The sequence below is a fragment of the Eleginops maclovinus genome, chromosome 22, assembly GCF_036324505.1.
Source record: "Eleginops maclovinus isolate JMC-PN-2008 ecotype Puerto Natales chromosome 22, JC_Emac_rtc_rv5, whole genome shotgun sequence".
In the NCBI taxonomy this organism is placed as follows: domain Eukaryota; kingdom Metazoa; phylum Chordata; class Actinopteri; order Perciformes; family Eleginopidae; genus Eleginops; species Eleginops maclovinus.
Genome location: NC_086370.1, coordinates 18,256,656 through 18,264,165, shown reverse-complemented (window position 1 = coordinate 18,264,165; position 7,510 = coordinate 18,256,656). Strand labels below are relative to the sequence as shown.

Below are 7,510 nucleotides of genomic sequence, written 5' to 3'. Positions count from 1 at the left end.
TTTTCCCAGGTCTGAGCATTTACTGATGCAAAGTTACAACCAACTTGATATTTTGGACTGCTCTCTCAGCAGCTGCTGCTTTTTCTGCATTGACAAGATGTCTAAAGACAGTATATTGAAGTACTTTTGAGACAGTAAATGTCTAAAGACAGTAAATTGAAGCACTTTCTACACAAAAAAGACGCCCAAAGATAGTATATTAAAGGATTTTGGTCAATTCGTCCTTCAACCAAAACTGTCCAAGGTTTACTGTTTGCAATTTTTTAGTGTTTGATGATGGCTGTTTTCATATCCCTGCTAACAAAGCATTTTAGAAAGAAAAAAAGCTATTCAAAGACAAAAGTGTTTCTCATTTATCAGCATTTTCTGATATTTCTGTTATGTCAATGCAAACTGAGATTCATTCAGAGCCGACCTGTCGATGTGGAGTGCTGCCACCACTATGTGCGCAAGTGTGTGTCATGATCCTTGTTTCGTGTCTGTCATGTCTTTGTGTTTTGTGCTTTATTTTGAAATGTTTTCCCTCTTGTGTCATGTTTAGCTTCACTTTGTAGGAAGTAATAATCAATATTCCGAGTAACTGCAACACTGTCTTATTTTGAAACACTGTCTTATTCTGAAGTGCACTCTTATTTTGAAATGGTCAACTCGTAACCGGATGCAAACGACATTGAATGCAACATTGCTGGCGCTTGAGGCCGGACGGAGGAAAACTGTGGGTTTGAGCGTAGGTTTCCTCAACAAGCGAAATATAAATACAGGGTGAACAGGGGAATCTCTTGTGGTGTTATACATAAAACACACAATGAGTAATACTCCTTATTGCCACTGTAATACACTAAGAAGCGACTTGGCTTTATGCCACGTATACACTGAACTGGCCGGAAGTACTGTTACGACTTGAAGCAACCAATAGGAAGAGGCAACCGCTGGACAAAGACCCATCACAGATGGGGTTGGGGTCTCTTTTGGCTCGGACCCACGGACAGTGAACACATCGTGAATTCTATTCATGTTTTGGGCCTGTTCTAGTGTGTGTAGAGCTTTAGGGCCACAGCTGTGAAACGATTGTAAAACCTTCCACTACATCTTTTTTATTAAACACTCCTTTGTAATTTTTACGGGAGTTTTGCCTTTTCTTTTACACCGACATCCTGGCTTCAAATAAACGAACACATTTCTACAATTTGGTGACCCCGACGTGATTTGAAAGGCCAGGCAGGACGGAGATTGGAGGGAGAGCTGACTCCTTAAGGCACTCACAGGCGCGCCATTAACATACGGTAAGCAGAACCAGTTTATTTCAAATTCTGCATAGTTTAGACAGAACTTTTAGATGTGAGTGCCTTGAGGCGAGTCGATTATCCTAACATTTCAACAGTTAACAATTTCCTAACTGTTTCAGAAAAAAGGGGGAGTGAGACAGGTATTGATGTATCACAGCTCAAGATTAGATACCATAGAACTAGGGCAGACAGGATGTGCAAGACATCTGGCTGCACTTGCAAAGGCAATTGAGAAAACTGCGCATGTAGTAATGTGTCACCCACTGAAAGTAAACACCGAACATGGAGTTGTGGCATTTCTGAATTCACAAGCGTTTACATTCTCTCCAATCAGAAAGATCAAGATTCAAAGTATCCTCTTGCAACCACACATAACCTATGAAGTAGGCCTATCCAATATGGCCAAAGGATTGGTGTTGGATGATCACACACCCCATGACTGTGAGTTTGTGTCTCAGAAGGATCTGAAGATAAGAGCGGATCTAGAAGGGGACCCTCTGGCTGAACCGGACATCACTTTGTTTAGTGATGGCTGCTGTTATAAGGGGGATGATGGAAATGTGGCCTCCTACGCAGTTATACAGCAGGAGGGAGAACATACCACACTCATAAAAGCAGAGATCCTCACTCAACCTGCTTCAGCTCAACTAGCTGAAGTAGTAGCACTCACCAGAGCCCTGGAGCACTCAGAAGGAAAAGCAGTCAACGTCTACACAGATTCAGCATATGCCCACGGAGCAGTGCATGTAGATGGACCCCAGTGGATAAGAAGAGGGTTTCTGACGTCAGCTAAAACACCGATAAAACATGCCGAGGCATTAAAAGCCCTTCTGAGAGCTGTACTCCTACCGACGAGAGTTGCAGTTATCAAATGTAAAGGACACCAGGCATTGGATAACACAATCTCAAAGGGAAATGATGCAGCAGATAAAGCAGCAAAAAAGGCAGGAGGATACGACAAACAAATGATAAGTACAAACAGCAACACGCAAGGAGAGCTGACCTCTGAACATATAAGAGAGATGCAGAAAAGTGCGGGACCATATGAGCAAAATCAATGGATTCTTAAAGGTGCAACAGAAGTGGATGGCCTGTGGCGAGCACATGATGGCCGCTTAGTGGCACCTGCAAAATTATGCCACTTGCTTATACAACAGTCACATGGCCCCACTCATGTAAATATATCAAGAACCACAAGAGACATTGAGCAACAGTGGTGGCATCCTTACATGAAAGAGATGGTTGAAAACTTTGTCACTGATTGTGACACCTGCGGAGCATTTAATGTCAAAAAGGCATATAGGTGCCCAATGGGAAGATTTCCAGTCCCAGAAGCTCCATTCAAAGAAATTTGTATTGATTATACAGATATGGGAGCAGACCAAGTAATCAGAGGCTTTAGATACATGCTGGTAATGGTTGATCGGTTTACCAGGTGGATTGAAGCCATCCCCTGCAGGAGAGAAGATGCAAAAACGGTCATTAAGTGGCTCCAAACAGAACTCATACCACGATATGGGGTTCCACGAGTAATCAGATCAGACAATGGTACACACTTTACAAGTAAACATTTAGGAGAAGTGGAATCATATTTTGGTATAGTTCACAAGTTTGGTGCAGTTTATCACCCAGCATCTCAAGGCATAGTTGAGAGAGCCAATCGAACTCTAAAAGGGAAAATTGCTAAAATAACTTCTGGTACTAAAATAAACTGGGTTGACGCTTTGCCTTTGGCACTCATGTCAATGCGAACCACGCAGAGTGCCAAAACACATTTGTCACCCCATGAACTGTTAACAGGCCGACCAATGCCGGGACCTCTAAGGGAGGGGGGATATGGTCCAGTTTTGGACCTTAGACAGATTGAAGTGGATGATTATGTCAGAGCTCTGAGTAATATGATTGCAGTTTTGTCTACACAGGTTCGAAAAGCTGAGGAGGGACCGTGTGAGACACCAGAAGAGGCTCCTGTCCGACCAGGTGATTGGGTGAGGGTCAAGGTCCACAAACGAAAGTGGGCAGATCCTAGGTGGTCGGAACCGTGCGAAGTTGTTGAACGAACTTCTCACGCGCTCCGGGTTAAAGGTAAAACAGGAGCAAATTGGTACCACCTTACACATTGTGCTCCCACAACACCCCCTTCCAGAACACTTTCGGAAGTTAGGATTGATTTGGCAGAGCTAAGGCAAGAATCATAAACGTCAACAGGGAAACAGTTGAAAAAGCAAATTCCTTTTGGAGTTCAGAGGTTCCCATAGAGGTGGAAGCCGCTAACTTTTATTTTTTATTTTGTTTTTTGTTTTTTATTCCTATTACTCACATTATATTTTGATATTTTTACTTTTATACGCTGTTGTGTATCTCACAGTTGGAAATCTTGTATAATCATGAATGTGTGTAAAAATGTTATACAACCAGTAATAATGCCAAACCAGAAATGGGGTCCTCTAGGGTCTAAGGTTAAACTAATACAGATAATCATGCTCATGGGGTCCTTTATGATTTGGTGGGGAGTACAGCACATTGGAAATTTGTCTGAAAAAGGTGAACAAATTAATCTCTCTCAAGCTCTATTACAGGAACCCCCCCATCTCCTCAGGCCTCAAAGATCAGCAGACCCAGGGGATGGGAGGTTAGTAATCCTGGTTCCAAGAGGAGAAGCTGTAACTGTCAGTCTCGATTTGTGTGACGTGGTGGAATGTGGAAAGGGTCCACAAGACTGGACAGGACATGATGTATATGGTTGTATTTTCCCCTGGGGAACACCAGATGATAACACCTGGTGCCCTCAGTGGGACATAGTGTACTGGAATTCTAGGTCTGAGGGGGACACCATTTCCCCACCTACAGGACAACAGGGGACGTTTCAGACTCAGATATCCTTAGCTAAAGGGCACCACTATGGGGACAACAACCGACGAAATCCCATCATAATCTCATTTAAAGACACACTCACACATCTATTTAGAGCCAGGGAAGAAACATCTGCATTTCATCTAATATTGGGAGTTGAGGTTCCTGGAAAGGATCCTATGGGTTCAGTCTGGGTTGAGATAATTGAACCACAGGAGGAGCTACTCCTCCATCCTACCCCCGAGGAACCAGCAGATTTAAATTCTTCCCTGATGACAGTCCATGATATGGGAGTAGCTCAGGCTCACTCGCAGGAGAACCACAGACTGGTGACATATTTGAGTACATCGACGGTGCAGAAGGTAATAGCAGTGGAGACCGGGTATGAAGACACTAACGCTTGGTTAGATTGGGTTGTGTATTCGGTAGAACAGAGCAAGATGTCAGACTGCATGGCATGTGCTGCTGCAAGGCCCAGTCTTGGCACTGTGCCTTTCCCTCTAAATTCCTATACTGATCCAAGAGGACTATCCTGCATGTATAAACTTTATGAACAAAAATCCCCAGTAGGCTGTACTGATATTGCGCTAATGTACCCCATCATAAAGGTAAATGACATTCCACCAGTTTTTACTCCTTATGAGGGACATTATGATTGTATTCTGAAGAATCACACGGGAGGCACCTATATGGGAACATTACGGTGGTGCAATTCCACAACAGCAGTAACCAACCAGGGCCTTCTTGCAGGAGTTGTTGTGGATAATATGCAGTATCCCCGGGCAGATGTTTGGTGGTACTGTGGTACCAAAACATTATATCCAGTCCTTCCCCATGGTTGGACTGGAACATGTGCACTGGTGCAATTGGTGATGCCCTTCTATGCAGTGCCCATGACCGCCAGACAGCTAACACAGCTTGCACTGCACCCCAAGACCAGTAGAACGAAGAGGTCAGCCCCAGGAGGGAGTTTTAGCTCCTCGGTTTACATTGACAGTATTGGGGTGCCCAGGGGAGTGCCAGATGAGTTTAAAGCTAGAAACCAGATAACTGCAGGATTTGAATCAATATTTCTTTGGCCTACAATCAACAAGAATGTAGATTGGATCAATTATATTTACTACAACCAGCAGAGATTCATTAACTACACCCGAGACGCAGTAAAGGGGCTGCACGAGCAGTTGGACAAAACCAGTCTAATGGCTTGGCAAAACAGGATGGCCTTAGATATGCTTTTGGCTGAAAAAGGGGGTGTATGTAAACTATTTGGAACTCTGTGCTGTACTTTCATCCCAAATAACACCTCCCCAGATGGATCCGTAACCAGAGCATTAAAGGGACTTACCACCCTGAGTATTGAACTTGCAGACAATAGTGGAGTGGAAGACCCCTTTGTAGGAGTGTTTGAAAGAATGTTTGGTAAATATAAGACTCTGATCATGAGTGCAATGTTATCCATAGCAGGAATGGCTACAATTTTGATTTTATGTGGATGTTGTTGTATACCATGTATTCGTACCTTGGCTAACCGCTTAATCACTACAGCCCTCTCAAGAGAACAACATCAAGGTCAATTTCTGTTAAGAGAACAGGTACATTTGTTGATCGGAGAGCAGGATGATCCACCTGCATATACAGACAATGAAAATGTGGATGTGGTTTAAGTTGAGAATTACGGGTATTGGGACAGAAAGATAACGTAATTTGATCGGGACTATTTACATATGGTTCGAATTCAGAATCCTGCTAAACTCAGGGAGTGAGGTTTTATGATGATACTTTACAAGCAGGTTATATTAACGTTTCAGTATTCTAATATAGTGTGCCTTTTTAAGGGATAACAAAGCCCCTTATTTCTTCTTAAGTATTATGACTATTGGTGTATTAAGTAACCACGTATATGAATGTTCAGGTTTATTTAATGATATTGTATCACTGTGTAAAAGTAGGACTTATTTAAGTGCCTTATACCTCAATATGACATTACCAATTGTATTATGTTGTGCCAAAATGTGACTTGAAACCAGACAATCTATGTTAAGCTAAATGACCACTATATTCCATGAAGCTGTCCAAAAGGAGGGTATGGAGAGTTCATACACTGAAGGATTTGTTCTCTGACACACAGATAGTGAAGTATTTGTGTATTTTTTGCATTGTCCGTCCTGATGTGATTTCTATGATGTTTACTGTTCGGATGAAGAACATATTGATCATTACTAATATTTACACACCTTAAAAGGTGTGTAAGGAGGGAATTGTAGGAAGTAATAATCAATATTCCGAGTAACTGCAACACTGTCTTATTTTGAAACACTGTCTTATTCTGAAGTGCACTCTTATTTTGAAATGGTCAACTCGTAACCGGATGCAAACGACATTGAATGCAACATTGCTGGCGCTTGAGGCCGGACGGAGGAAAACTGTGGGTTTGAGCGTAGGTTTCCTCAACAAGCGAAATATAAATACAGGGTGAACAGGGGAATCTCTTGTGGTGTTATACATAAAACACACAATGAGTAATACTCCTTATTGCCACTGTAATACCCTAAGAAGCGACTTGGCTTTATGCCACGTATACACTGAACTGGCCGGAAGTACTGTTACGACTTGAAGCAACCAATAGGAAGAGGCAACCGCTGGACAAAGACCCATCACAGATGGGGTTGGGGTCTCTTTTGGCTCGGACCCACGGACAGTGAACACATCGTGAATTCTATTCATGTTTTGGGCCTGTTCTAGTGTGTGTAGAGCTTTAGGGCCACAGCTGTGAAACGATTGTAAAACCTTCCACTACATCTTTTTTATTAAACACTCCTTTGTAATTTTTACGGGAGTTTTGCCTTTTCTTTTACACCGACATCCTGGCTTCAAATAAACGAACACATTTCTACAACTTCCTGTCTGTGTTTCCCTCCTGTGCCTGATTGTGTCATTGTGTTCACCTGTTGCCCCTGTGTTTCTCCTCCCCCTTCCAGCTGTCTCTCGTCTTGTGATTACCCATGTGTGTTTAGTCCCTGTCTCCCTTTTGTCTGGTCATCGTCATTTCTTCACTGATCTTATCCAAGATACCTGCCTGTTCCTGTCGCCCTTCATGCCTGAAGCTAAGTGTTTTTCATGTCCTGTGTTCCCCTTGATTCGTGTTGTCGTCAACAGCTTTTGGATAAAGCTCGCTTTTTGTCTTTGACCCTTACCTGCTTCCCTTTGATTTACTGCACTTGGGTCCTGTTTCCCCAACCCTGACAGTGTGAGGGCACACTCAACCCTGCCTGCAAGTTTAATTGTAGTTTGTTGCTGTTCCCGGTTTTCTTATCACTGTAAACTGAACATTTTGGCAGTTGTCTATTTTCTAGACAAAAATGTGTTTGCAT

At 42.8% G+C, this 7,510-nt stretch overlaps 1 long non-coding RNA gene across 2 annotated transcripts; it reads left to right on the top strand.

The window, feature by feature from the left end:
- The first annotated feature begins 554 nt into the window (after positions 1-554).
- Positions 555-6,968, top strand: LOC134859033 (uncharacterized). Of its 2 annotated transcripts, none has more exons than XR_010165034.1 (2): positions 555-1,283; positions 3,209-6,968. It is a non-coding gene; the product is annotated as an uncharacterized LOC134859033 (long non-coding RNA). The 2 variants fall into 2 exon arrangements; XR_010165035.1 differs by having other exon boundaries at positions 3,195-6,968.
- The last annotated feature ends 542 nt before the right edge of the window (positions 6,969-7,510 follow it).